At 31.5% G+C, this 14,775-nt stretch overlaps 1 protein-coding gene across 5 annotated transcripts in view; it reads right to left on the reverse strand.

Annotated features, from left to right (window-relative positions):
• Nucleotides 1-14,775, reverse strand: part of LOC118195792 (homeobox protein cut-like) — a 354,176-nt gene that overhangs the window by 161,165 nt on the left and 178,236 nt on the right. Inside the window, exon 1 of one of the 5 annotated variants that reach the window (XM_085823715.1) lies at nt 12,317-12,517. The exons of the other annotated variants lie outside the window; for them this stretch is intronic. The gene's annotated coding sequence lies outside the window, so the exon portion shown is untranslated. Of the gene's footprint in view, nt 1-12,316; nt 12,518-14,775 lie in introns of those variants that run through there. 5 annotated transcript variants of the gene reach the window in all.

Raw genomic sequence — 14,775 nt, forward strand, 5'->3', positions numbered from 1 at the left:
AAGATTATTAACTCCTGTTTACAGCTTCACCATTTTTCTGACCAATAGAATACTGCCAACATAATCACTCTACATAAGCCAACACACAAACCATATCTTTCCTCAAAACTATGTGTTGTGTGCGCTTTCAAAAATCACTGAATGAGTTATTCTTTCCATTTCGATTAAAAACTTCAATATCATCAATTATCTCCCTCCATATCAGTTTGATTTTTGGGCCAAACATAGTACTGCCCATTAACTTTTGAGGGTTCTCAATATGAATACAGAAGGCATGAATGCCAATATCTTCATCGGTGCAGTTTTCTTGATATTATAAGGGTTTTTTATCGGGTGTGGAACCACAGATTTATCTTCAGAGTCATTCAGCTAAAACCCTTATACACTTCATCATCCATTTCACTGCTTCTTTTGTCAGCAACAGGTAGTTCAAGGTACGTATGAGTACGTTCTCAACTACTTCTCATTCTCAAGGGAGTCCTCAAGGAAGTGTGCCAGACCTTCATCCTCTGAAAAATGTTTATCTACCTGTATTAAGACTCTTCAGAACTATCTTGTCAACTACGTTCTTCAAAACTATTTTCCTAGGTATCTTTTCATCAATCTTTTCATCTTTGAAATATGGTACACTAAATGGTGCACTGCAGTCAACACTGAAAAATCTACAGCCATCTTCTTCCGTAAAGGAAACTCAAAAAGGATTCTCGACGTTTTTCTACACTTTGATCAGTCAACAGACTAAACCAACAATATCTTGGTGTTAATCTCTACGGAAAACTAGCTTTCAAAATCACTTCCAAAACTTGCATGATAAATTCAGTTGCATCATATGCAATATGATGCCGATTCTTGGGTGTCATGGCGAGCATTTCTCGGAAAACGAAATCTTTCTTTACAAATCTGTTCTCTAAATTGCTCTTTTGTATGCATCTCCAGCCTGGGATCAAGCAGCAAAAACCAATCACAACCAGCTGCAAATTCTCATAAACAAAACTCCCGCATGACTGTAAACTCTCTCTGGTACATTTGAATTTCTATGATTCACTAAGACATCAAAATAAAATGCATCAGTGATTACATTATAAATTATAGCATTTAAGTTCTATCTCTGTCAAATTAATCATCAAAATCTTATTATTTTCATTTAAAAACGCATTCCCTTTCCTTTGGAACAGTATGCTTATCTAAAACATTAATTATTTAAACCTACAAATGTTCTTCTCTGTTTTTCCGCAATGAAATGGTACGACCTACTTATATTTGTTTTTTTTTGCATCTTATTAAACAATTTTGGTTTTTTGCATCTTATTCAGCTTTACTATTCATTTTATCTTTTTCGCTTTGACACTGACTTTGCTGGATTACCGTATACTTCATAAAAATCTTATCTTGGCACTTCTACCACCAGCTCAAGAGTTTCACATTAGTTGCATTTTTGTGTTACTATTGATCATTCCTAAAACATATTTTGAATATCCTAAGAAGTAAAAGAAGCTTAGCTCCCTGTGCTCTATTTAACATATTGTCCAATCTAGTCCAGAGATACTATCTTCACGCTACAGATCTTTCTTGAATTTTCTGGAACTTATGTCTCATACAAATGCGGCTAAGAAAGCTGGAAGTTGCTGTTGTTGCTGTTTTAGTTGTTACTTAAATGTGAGATTTACTTGATTTGTTAGTGTACTTTGAAAGTGATTTTTGCCACTACAGATATTTCTCGACCATTAAGGAGAAATTTCTTATACCAGCGTTTTGCTTAAAGTGTTGAAGATATTTACTGAACTATTTGCAACTGATTTTTATAATAAATTAATTTCTTCTTGTATATACGGAATGATCCTACACGGCGACATAAAGGAACCGATAGCCCTCGACAATATATATAAATGTTCTTTAAACTTCGAACTATACCTTGATTATAATATAATTAAAAACAGACATGGGTTGTAATAATTTCGGAAAGCTGATTTAAAAATTACATTTAAGATATTTTCTGCGAAATTTACTAAAAAAGAGAAAACTGATAATGATTGGTTAATTAGAGATTAAATATGTGATAAAAATTAACCGTTATAATTATTATATCAAGCAATGTAAGGTTTGCTATTATGCTTACAGATAGTATGCTTAATCAGAGACAGATTTCATCTGGGAATGTTAATTCTATTCTTTAAGAAATGTTTCGATCTTAAAAGTCAGTTTTCTTTTGAAAGTAATGGTACACAACAGAACTGGAAGAATAGCTTATAATTTAATAAATGTTCGAAATTCTCGATATTGAGATGCAGTAAATAGGATAAACTGACAGGCGTGATCGGGAAATCATGCTTTAAGTTCATATAGGTTATGTGTATACAATGTCTCTCAGCAGCTCATCTTAAACCTCACCTGACCTTTCCTTCCGTGTCATATGAAGTTTTACATGACATCTTTATGTATAAAGCAATGAACTTGGTCTCCCGCTGTTTCGTTTAAAAATAGGGATGGTAGAAGGAAAACGTTTAAAATAAGTTATTCTTCAGAAATTATTCATCAAAATGAAACATAATATTCAACATATTACCCATCTACTGGGGGTTATGTACTGGGGGTATCATTCAATGTAAAAGAATAATACATGAAATAATTTGTTTCAAATTCGCACTAGATTAATTTTAAATAATCTAATATGTAATTTAATATGATGACTGCCGGCGCAAACCATTACGAAATTGAAGCTAAAACTGTAAAAGCTTCGTAATTCTTGAATCATTTCTCAATATGCGGAAATACCCAGGAAAGGAATACAGTTAACATTATGTTAATATTAATTTAGATCAAATAAGTGTAATTTAACATGCAAGAAAGTGGATTAACATTCGAAATTATTTTTCGCTTACTTAGTTTCTGTGAAGCATTTACATAATTTTGCATCCTATTAGATTGATTAGAAATCATAAGTAATCGGATTTTTTGAAATCTAATCTTTTTCAATGAATTAAAATTAAAATCCTTAGAATAAAGGATTTTTTGCTTAAAAAGGTTTCATCACATAAATAATTTTTCACAATTTAGCATTTTATTGCAGCTGTCAACATGCCACATGTAAGATTTGTTATTAGGGTTACGTGAAAATGTTATAATTATATATATATATATTTGGGAGTAATTGAAGAAATTAGCTGATAGACTTTTTTGTCTAATAATCCGATAATATCTTCCTTAGTGTTGAGTGTTTTCTTATGAATGTTAAAGTAAACGTTTAGGATGTAACTGATAACCCGTTTTTAAATATGTTGCCATATGTCCCCATTTTATCAGAATACATTTATCAAGAAGGAAGTTATTCGTAGTGAACACATAGCAAAACCTCAGTTTATACTTGAAGTATCTACTTACAGGCAGATTCACAGCACACATCACTTCAAAATGTGATACAGAACTAATTCTGAAGCAAGAATGGAGTAATGGATTAGAATAGGATTTTTCCAAATAGTCGAAATTAAAAAGGAGTTTAAGGAAAATGCTATGATAAAAGAAGAGTTTGTTGCATTTCTAGTGTAGAATGTGATCGTACAAAAATCAAAATGAGATGAATGTCAAACTTTTGAAAAGGGAGTCTTTGAAAATGTCAATATGCCTTTTCCGAAGGACAGGAAGTCAGATTCAGATTCCGTCGATTCCTTCCAGGATGTCAAAAATTATCAGAAATCTATTATGCAACCAAGGACGAGAAAATTTGTTTTCTGTGCTTGAATGTTAATATGGGGAAAATAAATTTTCTGCTTGGAGATTGTAACTACTTTAAAAAGAGATGTTTCGAATATGTTATGATACTTTAAAGCATCATTCCAAGTTACAAGCATCGCTATTATTTTGTATATACAGTACTCTTTGTACATAAAATGGTTTCTCATTAGCCTGGTGTTAACAGCTAAGAGAAGACAACATTATGAAGTGAAAGAAACTTTTCATTTAATCCAAATTACAGGCTACTATTTCCGTTCTGAATAATGAATATTGCGCCGTATGCAGGCTCGAAAACCGTGTTGAATTGTATATGCATCTGAATAAAACTAAAATATGCGCACGCTTTCATACTTTAAATATCACTAGTTTTTGTTGCAGTTGATCAAGATTTTAGATGTTTAAAATAATAAAAGCCGAAATTTCAATAATAAAAAACATTTTGTGCCTTACTTACGAACACCTAAAATATAGTTATGCTTATAGAAGCTATCTGGTATTAAACGGAGCAATGACTGTTTTCCACCAGCATATTGTACTGAAATTCCTACGCAAGTGTTTAAGTGAATCTTCTACGAACATAACATTCTTATGAAGTGCGACACAATCGTCTAATTAATTTGTATACTAGAATCGAATCCTGGTTGTTAAACGTATAGACTGAAAAGTTTCATGGTTTACCTCACGTGTAAATGGAATACTTTAGTTTCCTTTGGAAGAAAAAACATCCACTCTACCGCAATACTCGCATGTTTTTCCATAATCAGTTAATGAACCAAGATTCATCAAATTGAAAAGTGATCATTTATAGAACACGATCAGGAAAAAATATGGAGATCTGGAAAATCGAATGGTACAAGAAGGAAACATAATCAGACAATATCTGTGATAACTGGGACATAACATTTCTGACGAGTTTTAAACTTAATCATTAACCCACAAATTAAAACCATGACATTATGACATATTGTTTATGTGCCATTTTATCTTTATAATAATTAGTGGCGTGTGCCATAAGCACTTTGCGACAAAAAAGAGAAAAATGGGGACAAATTTCCTTATATGAAACATCTGATTCTAAGAAAGAATATAAGATAAGAAAAATAACCGTTTTAACCAAGTTCCTTCTTTGTTCTATCAGGGTGTTATACATATAGGTTTTAAATAAAGCTTAAAAACTATGTATCTATTTCACCCTATAACATTAATATAATGAGATATAATTAATAAAGATTTACTTCAGTCCACAGCTGAAAATGTAAGATTTCTCTTTGCATGTATTCTGCTTCCTTAATACAATTGCGAATTCTTAAACATTTTAAGGACGTGCATTTATATTTATTCGTTATCTAAATTTCAAAATAAAAGGTCATTTAATTAAATAATTAATTGAAATATTTGAAAGCGAAATATGTAGTTTTTCAAATATATTTTTACGAAAACTGAAATTTAATTGTTAGTAATAAATGTACAATGACAACGCAGATCTAAATCCTAGACACATTTACATCCAAAGTTAAGGTACCAAGGTGCCAAAAAATTGTTTTTAAGAGTAATTTCAAACATTTGAGAGTGGAATATGAATACTAAACTTTACAAGATGTATAAAACTTTAGAAGCAGGAATATAATTCACTTGACTGTTTGATGTGAGACGGTGAAAAATAGAAAATTGTTAAGCTAACGAAATGAACAAAGCAAAAGAAAAAAAAAAGTTTTGCTTTACGTGATTTTGATTTTGGATTTTATGTACAGGAGTAACGAGTGTAGTTAGATTAATCATACTTTGACATAATGAGCCTCAAAATTAATTTGATGCTGACTAACACGGAGAGCCATTGGCTATCTCGTTCCAAGCTAAGATAAAAGGGTCGCCAGAAGAGTTCAGAAAAATGATATGCATACTGTGGAAACAATGCCAAGGAACTGTTACTAGCGCCAAAAGATAGGGTAAAATCATCTAATAGCTACGATGCTCTCTTAAGATCCTGAGATGGCATTAAGTGCCCAACAGCGTCAAAAGCTGGGTCTTCCTTGAACTCATCATCCACCTTGGAACAATGGTGTTGATGCAAACAGCATAGATATCGTTAAGGGTATATACTGATTCTTTTTTGACGTATTTGTATCTGGAGAGATAGCGAAATACACTATTACTTTTCACAGAAAAAAGAGTGACGATGCTTTCTTGATATTTTACATAAGAGCATTTGCAGACTGTCAGACACTTGTTCATTTTAATGACTGATAACAGAATGGAGCACAAAGTTTAGCCTATCCAAGAAACTTCTCGAATAAAAAGCTAATTAATTATTTGAATGAAGTAGGTAGCTAAATTTTTGCATTTCAGTACTATGTAGAATGTGTAGATGAGTTAAGGAGAGGCACTGGGGCACTTCAAGCCCCTCCTAGAGTTCTCTGTCTTCCTTTAGAGAAGTAATTAGGAGATTTATATATTCGGCTACTTTATTAGGGAATACGTCAATAAACAATGTGGGTAGCATTCTTCCTGCCTTCAACGAATATTGCGATGTCACTACTTAAACGGGTTTCTTTGGAAGATGTAATGAATGAGACACAAATCAATGGTGGGTTTTCTAGATTGAAATTTCATGCAGCAGTACAACGGGGGGGGTTGAGTTCCTGTGCCATTCTGAAGATCTAAAACCTTCTGCAGTCGCTTCACGGTTTTTCTGAGATAACAATGATAGAAAACAGTTTTCAGATGCAGTTATTGCACTTGGCTACTCTTGACAAACAGCCTTCTAGTTGATTCATTGCTTACACAGTGGTTTCAGATTTTTGATACATACTTTGGGGTATAGTGAGATCTATGGCGACCTCCATTTGGGTCTGTCCTTCTTAAGTCTACTACTTTCGCACTGCTTTTGACCTTCACTTAAAAATGCATTTAAGCTATAACTAATAAAGAGTTCCTTCTAGGGAATCCGCTAACATGCTTTTTTCATGAGCTAACATATGCGTAGAACTCGTCGAATTACAGTTAGCATAAATAATTAGACTTTTCATTTTGGTTGAAAATTTTAATTTGCGAGCATACGTTTTTTCAGATTATCTTTTAATTTTGACGACCACTGTAGAAATGCATGAACAGTTAACAGGATTGATTACATTAAAATGAGAATTAAATTTGCTTGTTTTGTAAAGCACATTTAATGGAAGTCTTACTTCTCTAGTTATTGCTTAGGATAACACTGTTTCGAGTATCTGTAAATACGTATGACTGAGAAAGGAAAAGTTTTCACTCGCATGTTCATGCTTCGAGATAACGGAAAGGATTTAGAAGTATAATTTAAGTCATAATAAAATAAAATAAAATATTACATATATTTTTAGAAGTCTTGTAAGGTATTTTCTCCCTATTTACCACCTTCTTCGTCATGTATTTCGAAAACACGTCGGGGAAGCAGTTGGAAGATACAGGGTTCGAATTCTGGCGAGCGCAGTGCACATTTTTCACTTCTGCTCCGAAATATAGTGCCTAATAGGCTATGGTGCGCGAAATAAAATACAGTGTATGATATACGTCACAGCCAGTATTTGACGATTGGGTCCCTTCCTCCTCAGTCGCCATTAAATTGGGGAAGGATGTAAAGTATATTCTCCCTCTTTATGACGTGCTTTTGTAGTGTAATGTCCTCTAGCAATCGGTAGATCCAGAGTTCGAATCTCGACGAAGGCATTTCTCATTTTCCACGTGCTTAGAAGTAAAATGACTGAAAAAAATCTAGACTTTGCGTGAAACATTATGAAATAAACCCATTTTTTTCCTGAAAGGTAGAATAGCTCTTTAAGATGTTTAACGCGATTATAAAATATTAATAGGATAAGAACGGCATTTTATGCATGAAGATTCTCAATATAATTTCTCTTTATCTACCTAATATCGAGTAATTGCAGATAAATAAAAATAGCTGAAGGCTAAAGACGTAGAAACAATTTAAATGCTTTATAAAAAGGGTTTGAATTTACGGTTAAACGAATGTGCATAAAATTCTTTATATGTATTTCTTGAATTTAGATGAAGGGCAGGGAGAATTCTTTAGCTTGATAATTGTTTCCTTTTATTCCTTTTTTATGAAATAATTTTCATCATAATACTGCTTATATGCTTCATTTTAATAGTGCTGAATAAATTCAAGCTTTGATGTTTTTCTTTTATTAAACATGAATTTGCAAATATTGCCATCAGAAGGCAAGTTGTTTTACGTCAAAGAAGTAATGAAGAAGAATGCTACTCCTTTTGTATGCAAAAGAAAGAGGATAATCTTCTTACAAAAATTAAGGTATTATAAGAATTAAAAAATTTTAAACTTTACATATCTGTATTATTTGCTCAAGTACTTATACACTTTCGGAACTATCATAAGTGAATATTAATCAAAGATAAAAATTATAAAATACTGCTTAATTATTCATCTGCATTTTGATCTTATATTCATTTCCAAGCAAGTTCAAGCCAAATTGCAGGATGGTAGTACATGATGTCAAGATGCTTTTACAGGGTGTTCAAGCAAAGTTTTCAAGGTGCTAATAAGGATATTGAGCAAGATCAGTAAAGTCATAATTGCAGGAAAGGGGATATTTCGAATTGAGGACCGTCTGCGAAGCCCTTGATCTCATGCTAATTATTAGTAAATTAATTTGAAATCCTATGCTACCAATATTTAAATTAAAGCTGATTTTTTTATGGAAATATTATGTTTTATACCATTACTGTTAGCGAACAAAATATTCTAAGCTTTTTTATCATCGTTAAGGTAAATGTCAGATATCTAAATTAGATGAGAAATTTTTCTTCGTGATTTTGGCGATATTAGATCCTTTTTCGGATGCATTCCGTTAACTCAAAACTTAAAGAATTATTATAAACAATATTTTGTAAGCGTTATTTAAAATGCATACAGTGGCTCACTTTAGCAACTATAAAAATTTACGGAAATGTACTGAAACATTACACACAATCAAGTAATTTTGCCTTAATAATCCAAAATGCCAATCTGGATTTAAAACTTGAGTAATTATTATCAACAAAACTTATGAGTAGTATATAAAAAACGTAAATGGGAAAAAGCTAATATAATGGAGAGACTGATCGTTGCAGGATATTAAGACTAAAACCGGATCTATACCATTTCATTTTCTATTTTTATACCTTAAAACATCTGTTTTTACTTTTAGCTTAATGTTTTTCCAAATGAAATGATTACTGCATCCGAAAAAAAAGTTATAATTTAAAATATACGTTGTATAAGTTACTGTTTGCGAAACAAAATGGCCACTTATAAGTCAAAAAGGCTCTTAACAAAAGAAGATTTCTGAAACATAAAATTTAAAGATAAAATTTTAAAATACGAAAAATTATTTACTTAATAAATTAAAAATTGTCGACCATAATTTTTCTTCCTCTTAAAAAATAGAACAGAAATGTTGTTTTACAAAAAACATGATTTAAGGGATATTTGAAAATACTGTAGACCTTTACAGAGCTAGCAATCAACTCATGAATTAAATATATTAAAAAAATTCATTAACCTAATGGTAATACAACAGTAGAATGGCGATTTGAAATCAGATGGTTTTTCAGAAGGAAATTAGAACAATTTTTTTTATGCTTTCGAATCACATTTGAAGATTTTAAAGTCTTTATTGCATGCATGTAGTTTATATATTTATTGGAATATTATATTCCTTATTGGTAAACTATTGAATTTTCACTCTTTTTAACAAATTTATGCAACAATATGAAATCACTCACTGCCTTATTAGAACTTATTTTTAGTACACATATTAGAACATTTTCTGCTAAAGTAAATGATTAAAATTTCAAATTGTGCTATACTTCGCAGAAAAAGCTAAATCTCATGTAAGCATTCTTACATGTCCCGTATTTCGAATATAAAAGAAAGAAGAAAATATAAATGCGGTTAGATGAAAGGGAACACTTGCGTAATGTTTAATCAATAAGAACCTAAAATTTTACATCTGACGAAATTTTCATCAAACTCAAAATGATATATCTTGAAATTATACCTAATTGAAGATTGTTTCAATTAGGTATAATTTCGAGATATATTTCCACAGAGTATTTTTATTACATTAACACTGCTTGTTATCAAAGGTATAATTTTTACACGGGATTTAATATCTTATTCAGAACAAATTTTTATATCAGGAGTAACTACAAAAAATAAATAGCTGTGGTTATGAAAAAAGAAAGGATTTTTAATAAGCATTTACAAAGAAAATCAGTAATTAAAAAGAATTAAGAGGTTAAAGAATTAATTAATATTATTATTTATATACTAAGAAAATAAAAAGAATTAATTAATATTATTATTTTTGTACTAAAAAAGGCAAAAAACTATTACTTAAAAGACAAATAGAAATAGAATAGAATCTGAAGCGAAAGCGAGCGATTAAAAAAATGACGTACTTAAAAAAAGAAAAGTGAGAAAAGGAAAACTCGCTCTTCATGACTTTTTTTTCAGAAAAATTGAAGTAATGCAGGTCAACCAATGCTAAGTTTCGGAGGGTCCGTCCAAGTTAGAATCAAAATAAACTGATACGTTAATTAAAAATGATGTCGTTATATACAGAGACAAGAATTGTCTTTAATTAACTGCTTTAAATATTTCCGTGGAGAAGTATCTCTGAGCAAATAACTATAGTTGAAAAGATCAACTCAGATGTGATGAAATAAAAAAGAAATTATCGTCTTTCAAAACTATTACTTTTAACAGAATTTTTGAAAAATCAGCATCGCTCCCACCGGGAACTGAGCATGAGACCTTTCAACTGTTCACTGGTTGTACTGACTAGTAAGACCTTAAAAGCTCATAGGGGACAAAAAAATCATGATTATGTATTGGCCAAAGCAAATAAACGAGATATTAAATTCCACTTTCTCAACACCGACCCTTAAACCCTTAAACACCTTTATAAATAGAAAATTAAAATGGCTTGTAGTTTACAATACCTTCAATTAACAAAAATTGATTTTACAAACCAAGTATGTACACAGTTCCTTAAATAGGCAAATACTAGACTTGCGTTCGAACCTAGGCGAAAGGTTGCGTGGTTGTTGTTCGCGCTTTTACCTATGCGTAATGTAAATATGAGCTGGTTTCTTTTAGAAAATCCTCCATGAAGGCATCCCCTTTTCTTAAGCAGATAGCTTTCGGGAGTTCAGATATGTTCAAATATCCTAACCTAACCTAACGTTAAAAAAGTATAATTTACCAATAATTAACCATTATAATATAATAATAATTAACAATGGTAAATTATACTTATTAAATAAGTATAATTTACCATTGCTTTTCTCATATATTCACAACTTAAATTATTTCATTTTGAAATTAAATAGTTATTTCACTTAAATTTCAGCAGATAGTAATCACGATCTCTTCTCTTGTTAAGTCTAGTTAATCAAAACCATTCAGGGTCTAATTAGAGGGATGAATGCAGACCAAATGATTATTATATGCAGTCTTCATTCAAAGAGTAACAATTTCGATCTATGGGATAGGTTTAGTACTTCATAATAATTCGGAATCTCTAGAAAAATGATGAATTCTAACACGATAAATCTAATGTCTCGCTTATAAAATTATTATTAATTATTAGTTAATATTAAACTAATAAAATTATTATTATTATTAGTTTATTGTGATCAGAAACTGATTAACAAAGATTTACTTTCTAGTTTAGTATTGTCAATAATATAATGTTAAAAAACTGCTAATTATTTGATTTTTACTTTTATTTCATACCTATATTTTTACCTTTTCACTCACCAGTATAAAACATATGTCGTAGTGACCCGTTCAGTGAGTATAGCTAGCACTAAAATTATGCCATAGTCATCAACAAACACCTTCTTAACTATAGAAGTTAGTTGCGGGTGGGATAAATGTATTCATTATGGGAAGAAAAGGGATGGAAGCTAATCAGTTTTGACATCTTTCTAACATTAAAAATTTTAAATCGAAAATTCTATCGCAGTGAATACAGCTCTAAAGTTTTATAACCGCACTTTCATAATAATAATAAAAAAATGTTTAAAGATTAAGAAAAGTTAAAGAAATTAAAAAAAATTGTAGGGCTTTTGAAACAAATTTAAATTTTCAATTCTAGCTTTGATATTAAATAATGGCAAACGTTGAGAAAAAGTCACGTCTACAATCAATCTGAAGTAAATCTGATAGCGATTAACTAAACTACATCAAATAAGTAATCTCATCATGCAAAAGGTCAAGCTTTATTGGTTAAATAACTGTAACATACCTTTTAACGAGTTTAAGCGAAAATTAAATCAATAGCTTATATTTAGATTCAAAGAATTTGTATTGATCATATAATAATTTAATCAACTACGGCAGAAAAGACGACACCAGCAATTATTATTTACCCTGATAGCCGGAAATCGCTGCAATTAAAGACAATACCATAAAAAAGTAAAATGATTTACAAAAATTAAAGATAAAAATTTTATTTTCGTTAGTCAAGCACAGTGTTTTTTTGATGAAAAGGTGTTTTTAAAGAGCAAAAAAGTATTTGGGACTCACCTGGAGGCAGCGGAGGATGGAAAGTTGAAAAGCGTCGCCGATTTCTCTCGTCACTGATCGGAATTGCCCGCGAAACTCACCTTCTCCGACCGCGAGAGGGCGTCCCGCCGACCCCTTCAGCGAATCGCGGCGCGAGAGGCTCGGCCGGCGTGCCAACTTCGCAGGCGCCAAAACAAATGCGACCCGTTTACTAGGGTGGTGTGAGTAGCAGTCCCCAGAAAGAGCACTATTAGCACTCACAGCTCAACATCGTCTCTTCCCCTTTTCCTGCAGGAAGCTCTAATGACATTTCATGCGGGCCGCAAGGGGATAGAATAATGCGTATTTACGCGCGCACGGGGTTGCCAACCGTTTGCATGAGAAGCATTTCGTGTTTTTCTCCCTCCCCTTTCGAAGCACCCACCCCTCTAGATATTCCGAGAGGGTGATGGCTAAAGCGATTAACGTGGTGCTAATCATAACGGAAATTGCAGAGAATGCATTAATGGAATATATTGGTTAGTAACACAAATAAGATACAATAGATTGTATATTTATTTACAAATTAGAATTTGTTGTCATTAGCTCCAGTGGTAATTTGTTGATTTTCCCATTTTCACTGAAGTGGTCTGAAGTAAATGGGAATTGCACTAATTTAATATTTTCACCATAAGCACGAAATAATAGAAATTATAGATTTAGGAAATAGATAAAGAACGGCATAATAAGATAAATATTTTAAATGCATTAAATAAAACAATTAATTTAAAGAATTTTCCTATTTGAGAGCATTTAAACGTGAAAAATATCTATTCAAATAAGAAAATTAAAATAATCACCTAGTGGCTGCCTCTCTAATCGTCATAGTCGTTAACGACGCCAAATGCCATATCCTTGAGACTGGGTTCGAATCCTGGAGAAGGCATGAGTGTTTGTAAATGTTTATGTTATAGAGGCACGATGGTACTTAAAGTACAGTCGAGCCGAATGCCTGTCCAAGAGGTTGGTGTTAATCTATCGTTTTATATCGTTTAATAAAAGTCTATCGATTTAGACACTTGTAGGAAGATCAGGAAAGTCGTTTTCTATTCAAAGGGTTCCAATTTTGAAAACCTCCAATACTACGAACATTTGATTATATTCCATTTACGCAGTAGATTTTGGGTGCCACTATTTTATGAAAAAACATGACCGAGAGTGTGTAAATAAAAGAATTAACAGTATTCCCATTTTCAAATAATGAGTACTTCAGTGCACTTCCTTTTGGAACAGTGCTTGCCGAAACAATTCGTTCCGCAATGGCTCTCGTTGTGCGGGATGCTATTTCTCAGTGGTTATTACAAGAATAATTTTCATTCTTTTGCAAGCCCAATCCAAAATTGTGAAATGGCGTAAAAATATCAGAGAATATTAAAAGCACCTAGATTAGAAAGGCTAGGAAAATTTTATCTTAGTTATAAAAATATATTACACAATGCATATGAATAAAGTTTCTTCGGTTTCTTCCTTCAATTTGATCCTAGTCTTCCTAGATTTTCGATGCAGATTAAAGACTCAGTTTTTAACTTTATTTTGCCCTTCTTTCAACAGGAAGCCCAAATTTGAAGAAATTTTCTAAAGAGTTTAGAAGCTATCAAGCAATCTTCCTCTTTTTCAGTATCTCTTTCCACTTCTAAAGAAATATGCGAGTCTAACTTCCACTTTTTCAGAAGATCCTTGATAGCTGCAGTTAGTGTTGACTCTCGCAATCTCTTCTACCTTACCAGAATAAATTTCCTATTAGTTTGGGAAGATTTGAAATTAATGTAGTGTCTTTATTTGTTCGCTTCATAGCTCGTTATCTCTGCTTATGCACAGGTCGTTTTTTTTTTTTTTTTTTTTTTTTTTTCATTTACTCGTCTTTAAAACAAAGAAAAATTTAATTCCGCATATAACATGTGACGAAGCTTTGGGATGTTCGCAAGATGAGACAATTTTCAGACCGTGCAAAAATGCAACATATCATTGTTCTGAGTTACTACTTGTTGTGGAAAATAAGTGAATTTTGTCACGTATCATGATAAAATTAACTAGTGGATTGTATAAATGGATTCCGTCACGTATCGTGATAACATTTCAAAGATTTAAGCGAAAGAGTTCATCAAGCGTAATAATTTGCTTCGTACTTGCGCTAAAGCTGCAAAGTAATAAAATAATAATTTATCTTCTAGTAGATTATTTAATATATTATCTCCTTTGAAAAAAGTAGTTAGAACTCTATTGAAATGAATTTACTCATTAGCATATTCAAAATGGAATTTTTAAAAAAGTATAATTAAAAGTGAAAATGCAACCAATAAACTAAGTAATTATCGATACCTTTTACTTCTTTATTTTCTTATATATATATATAATAACAACATAACAAAAAGAAGGACTATTAAGAATCCTGTGGCCAGGCTGCAATGATTTAATTAAATATAATCATAAGAATGGAAGGA

The sequence above is a fragment of the Stegodyphus dumicola genome, chromosome 9, assembly GCF_044657685.1.
Source record: "Stegodyphus dumicola isolate Sdum_Otavi_A_Nest chromosome 9, ASM4465768v1".
Taxonomy (NCBI): Eukaryota; Metazoa; Arthropoda; class Arachnida; order Araneae; family Eresidae; genus Stegodyphus; species Stegodyphus dumicola.